This window comes from Callithrix jacchus, chromosome 9 (genome assembly GCF_049354715.1).
Source record: "Callithrix jacchus isolate 240 chromosome 9, calJac240_pri, whole genome shotgun sequence".
Taxonomy (NCBI): domain Eukaryota; kingdom Metazoa; phylum Chordata; class Mammalia; order Primates; family Cebidae; genus Callithrix; species Callithrix jacchus.
In genome coordinates, this window is record NC_133510.1 from 74,401,058 (window position 1) to 74,407,082 (window position 6,025).

General features: G+C 40.2%; 1 pseudogene; it reads right to left on the reverse strand.

Moving 5' to 3' along the window:
- Positions 1–2,668: 2,668 nt before the first annotated feature.
- On the reverse strand, positions 2,669–3,618 carry LOC100895865 (ADP/ATP translocase 2 pseudogene; annotated as a pseudogene).
- Between the last annotated feature and the right edge of the window lie 2,407 nt (positions 3,619–6,025).

Genomic DNA, 6,025 nt, shown 5'->3' on the forward strand with positions numbered 1-6,025 from the left:
CCCTATCTTCTACCCACATAAACACCAAACCTTAGGCTCCATTAGCAGAAGAACAGAGGAGTTAGAAGAATAGTGCAGCAAAGGAGAGATGAGAAGGAGCATCTGAACATTGAGAGGAGTTCAGCTGGGGACAGGATGGCCAAACTCCAGAGGCAAATCTTCTTCCCACTCCATTCCCTTTCCAGCACTCCTTTTATCCTGCTGAGAGTAACCTCCATCTGGCAATAAAATCCCCTGCATTTACCATCCTTCACTTTGTCCGTGTGACCCGATTCTTCCTGGACGCCAGACAAGAACCCAGGTATCAAAAGGACACTGAGCTGGTTAGCACTTAAGCTGTCTGTGAAGAGCAGAGCTAAAAGAGCACCATAACACGTCCACTGGGGCTTTGGGAATTGCAGACACTCACCCCTAGATGCTACCATGGGGCTGGAGTCCAAAAGTGCTTGCACCAGCTCCTGTACCTGCCAGTCTACGTGCTTCACCCCTCTTGTAAGGGGTTTGAGCACACCAGGCCACATCCTTGTCGAACATCCTGTGAAGGGGGTCAGGGAACTCTCCAGTATCCAAATGAGTAATTTTGTCCATGTTGTTCACTGCTGTATCCTAAGCATCTAGAATAATGTCTGGCACATCCTAGACAGTCACAAAATATTTGCTGAATAAATATTGAATTGTGATGATCTGTTTTCTTGTCTTGTAAATTAGAGCAGGAACTCCTTTGAAGACTGGAACTGTTGTTCTTATCTCTACTAGTCCTGTTGGCTCAGTGCCTGGCTATAGGGGAATGTGACTGTGATGAGTGCATGGGGAGTCATTATGGTACCAGTATTTTTTATTTCAATAGTTTTTGGTGTACAGGTGGTTTTGGGTATACAGATAAGTTCTTCAGTGGTGAATTCTGAGCTTTTAGTGCGCCTATCATCTAAGCAGTGCACGCTGTACCCAATCTGTAGTCTTTTATCTCTCACCCATCCTCCAACCTCCCACCTCGAGTCCCCTAAGTCCATCATATCACTCTGTATGTGTTTGCATCCTCATAGTTTAGCTCTCACTTATAAATGAGAACATACAGTATTTGGCTTTTCACTCTTGAGTTACTTCACTTTGTACCAGTATTTTTGTAAATGCTTCTGGACGATACTCAAAGACCTGAGAGAGTAGATTTTAAATTCTACTCTATTTTGTAGAGCTCCAAAGAAGTTATATTAGGATTTTGCAAAGAAAAGTAATTTAAGTTGCCTAAATAAACTGTTTATTCCTTTAAATTCTATTATTGATTGAGATGTCTTTGAAATAATTCTATCGCTAAAGTAAGTTTGAAATTAGAGGTTTATGTTGCCATTGGGATCTAATTAAATTAAAGAGCTTCTGCACGGCAAAAAACCCAAAAACCAAAAAATGAAAAACAACAACAAAAACAAAAAACTATCATCAGACTGAACAGGCAACCTAAAGAATAAGAGACAATTTTTGCAATCTATCCATCTGACAAAGGGCTAATATCCAGAATCTACAAATAACTTAAACAAATTTACAAGAAAAAAACAACTCCATCAAAATGTGGGTGAAGGATATGAATAGACACTTCTCAAAAGAAGACATATATGTAGTCAACGAACATATGAAAAGAAGCTCATCATCACTGATTATTAGAGAAATGCAAATCAAAACCACAATGAGATACCATCTCATGTCAATTAGAATGGCGATCATTAAAAAGTCTGGAACATGAAGTCCTTGCCTACTCCTATGTCCTGAACGGTTTTGCCTAGATTTTCTTCTAGGGTTTTTATGGTGCCAGGTCTTATGTTTAAGTCTTTAATCCATCTGGAGTTAATTTTAGTGTTAGGTGTCAGGAAGGGGTCCACTTTCTGCTTTCTGCACATAGCTAGCCAGTTCTCCCAACACCATTTATTAAACAGGGAATCCTTTCCCCATTGCTTGTTTTTGTCAGGTTTGTCAAAGATCAGACAGTTGTAGATATGTTGTGTTGCCTCTGAGGCCTCTGTTCTGTTCCATTGGTCTATATCTCTGTTTTGGTACCAGTACCATGCTGTTTTAATTACTGTAGCCTTATAGTATAGTTTGAAGTCCAGTAGTGTGATGCCTTCTGCTGTGTTCTTTTTGCTTAGAATGACTTGGCTATGCGGGCTCTCTTTTGGGTCCATATAAAGTTTAAGGTGTTTTTTTTCCAGTTCTGTGAACAAGGTCATTGGTAGCTTGTTGGTGATAGCGTCGAATCTGTAAATTACTTTGTGCAGTATGGCCATTTTCATGATATTGATTCTTCCTAACCATGAACATGGAATGTTTCTCCATCTGCTTGTGTTCTCTCTTATTTCGTTGAGCAGTGGTTTGTAGTTCTCCTTGAAGGGGTCCTTTACGTTCCTTGTTAGTTGTATTCCTAGGTATTTTATTCTCTTTGTAGCAATCGTGAATGGTAGTTCATTCTTTTTTTTTTTAATTTTAGCTATTTTTATTTCTCCAAATTTGATATTTATCAGGAGTGACTGAAATAAAAAATATAATTGAGTCCCATCATCATCATCATGGAAATGGCTTTAAGAGAAAACTGGTCAGATGAATATTATTGCTTCCCATTTTCAACCAGTAAATAGTTGCCACAGATAAATTGACAGCCAGGAATCTGTCGAGAATGCTCAAGATACGCTATATAATACAACATGCCTGTTCACAGGGGGAAAATTCCCAGGAAATAACTTATGTGTACTTCTTGATTTCATCATACAAGACAAGTACAAAAGCACCACCCATGCCTCAGAGAACACTGGACCATCCACCCTTGAAGAAAGCTTTGCCTCCTTCATCACGAGCAATCTTCCTCCAGCAGTCAAGGGTGCCTGTGTACATGATGTCAGTTCCTTTGCGCCCCGACTGCATCATCATGCGGCGGCGAACAGTGTCAAATGGATAGGAAGTCAACCCGGCAACAGCAGTGACAGTCTGTGCGATCATCCAGCTGATAACGATGTGAGTGTTCTTGGGATCTGGAAGCATTCCCTTTGCAGTGTCATAGATACCGAAGTAGGCAGCTTGGTAGATGATAATACCCTGCACAGACACATTAAAGCCTTGGTACAGGCCCTTAATCCCATCAGATTTGTAGATCTTAACCAGGTAGTCACCGAGGCCTCAGAATTCCCTTTCCTCTCCAGCTTTACCCACATCAGCTGCTAGACGGATATGGGCAAAATCAAGAGGGTACACAAAACACAAGGATGTGGCCCCCGCAGCACCACCTGATGCCAGATTCCCTGCAAAGTAGCGCCAAAACTAGGTCCTCTTGTCCATACCACCCAGAAAGATCTGCTTGTATTTATCTTTGAAGGTGAAGTTAAGGGCCTGGGTGGGGAAGTATCTGATGACATTGGCCAGGTTACCGTGCCAGAAGGACAGGACTCCCTGCTCCTGGGGAATAGGGACCACGCAGTCTATAATACCCTTGTATTGCTTATCTGCAGTGATCTGCTTGCTGGCATGCTGTACCTGCAGCAGCAGCTTGACCCGCTCGATGGGCGCTACCGCTGTCTTGGAGATGGCTGTGGCCACTCCGCCTCCCAGGAAGTCCTTGGAGGACACAGCAGCATCTGTCATGTTGAAAGGAAAGAGGAGGCAGGCTGCTGCAGGATGGGACTGGGCTGGGAACCAGCTTTGACTCCGGGGCTGCAGGCAATGGTAATTCATTCTTCATTTGGTTCTCTTTAAGTCTGTTATTGGTGTATAAGAATGCTTGTGATTTTTGCACATTAATTTTGTATCCTGAGACTTTGCTGAAGTTGCTTATTAGTTTCAGGAGATTTTGGGCTGAGACGATGGGATCTTCTAGATATATAATCATGTCGTCTGCAAATACAGACAATCTGGCTTCCTCCTTTCCTATTTGAATACCCTTTATTTCTTTTTCTTGCCTGAACCATTCAGGACATAGGAGTAGGCAAGGACTTCATGACCAAAACACCAAAAGCATTGGGAACAAAAGACAAAATAGACAAATGGGACCTAATCAAACTCCACACCTTCTGCACGGCAAAAGAAACAGTCATTAGAGTGAATCGGCAACCAACAGAATGGGAAAAAATTTTTGCAGTTTACCCATCTGACAAAGGGCTGATATCCAGAATTTACAAAGAACTAAAACAGATTTACAAGAAAAAAACAAACAAGCCCATTCAAAAATGGGCAAAGGATATGAACAGACACTTTACAAAAGAAGACATACATGAGGCCAACAAACATATGAAAAAATGCTCATCATCACTAGTCATTAGAGAAATGCAGATCAAAACCACCTTGAGATACCATCTCATGCCAGTTAGAATGGCGATCATTAAAAAATCTGGAGACAACAGATGCTGGAGAGGATGTGGGGAAATAGGAATGCTTTTACACTTGGTGAAAGTGCAAATTAATTCAATCATTCTTGAAGACAGTGTGGCAATTCCTCAAGGACCTCAAACCAGAAATACCATTTGACCCAGCAATCCCATTACTGGGTATATACCCAAATGATTATAAATCATTCTACCATAAAGACACATGCACACATATGTTGATTGCAGCACTGTTTACAATAGCAAAGACTTGGAACCAACTCAAATGTCCATCAATAATAGACTGGATTAAGAAAATGCAGCACATGCATATGATGGAATACTATGCAGCCATAAAAAGGAGGAGTTCGTGTTCTTTGCAGAACATGAATGAAGCTAGAAACCATCATTCTCAGCAAACTAACACAAGAACAGAAAAACAAACACTGCATGTTCTCATTCGTAAGTGAGAGTTGAATAATGAGAACACATGGACACAGGAAGGGGAATATTACACACTACAGCCTGTCAGGGGGTGGGGGGCTAGGGTAGGGATAGCATTAGGAGAAATGCCTAATGTAGATGATGGGTTGATGAGTGCAGCAAACCACCGTGGCACGTGCATACCAATGTAACGAACGTGCACATTCTGCACATGTATCCCAGAACTTAAAGTATAATAAAAAATAAAATAAAATAAAGATATAAAAATATTTTGAGTCCCTAAAAAAAATTATATGTTTAAACTAAAAACAGGGGAAGGAAAGAAGTACAAAAAAAGAACAGAGGGCATAGTTCCCAACACTGAGTGCATATTAGAATCATTTAGTGGGGTTTCTGTATGGACAGCAGGACCACACCCCCAAAAAATATTATTTAGGGCTAGGGGTTGAGCATACACACACACACACAAACACACACACACACACACACACATAAATTCTTTAGATGATTCTAATGTGCAACTAAGGTTGAGAACCACTGGAATAGGTAATCCTTCAGGAATAAGGCAGGCTACAAGAGAAAATGAAAGCAAATGCAGTGAGAGGGGCAGAATGTCCCCGACAATTGCTTAAGGTCCTCTTTAGTAATACTGGGCCATAGACAGTCCCAGTTATTGTTATTTTGTAGTTGTGACAAGTAATTGGATCCAGACACTTGAGGGGACATAAGAGCAAGACCAAGTACTTAATGGTTAGTTTATGGGACACTAATAACAATTTAAAAAGTTAAAAAAAAAAAAAATTCTTCCTTGAAGCTTCCTAAAAGGTTAATTATCAACCAGTTCTTTCAGCCTTTAAATTACTTTCTGAGAGGGAATTAGAAAGAGGGGCATGAATTCTATTAGGAGATTGTGGTACCACTGTAGATTAATTCTTCTTATTAAATGCTATCCTGTTGTTCATTATTCATCACAAAGAGGCTAACTTAATCCTTATTCTGAGCTTGCATATTGAGCAATTCTGGTTAATTGCATGTAGAATGATAACCTTTATAACAGGCACAATTCAATACAAAGAAAAATCTGTTCTTGGAATGCAATTTAAAATTCATAAAGTGAAACTTAATATCTTGGAAAGAGAGTATATGAGTTTAATGGTATAGTATTATTATTTCTAAGGGAAATTTCCAATATTCTGTGATTCAATATAGCCTCAGGGTAAATATATTTTACTGGCACTACCTCAGGC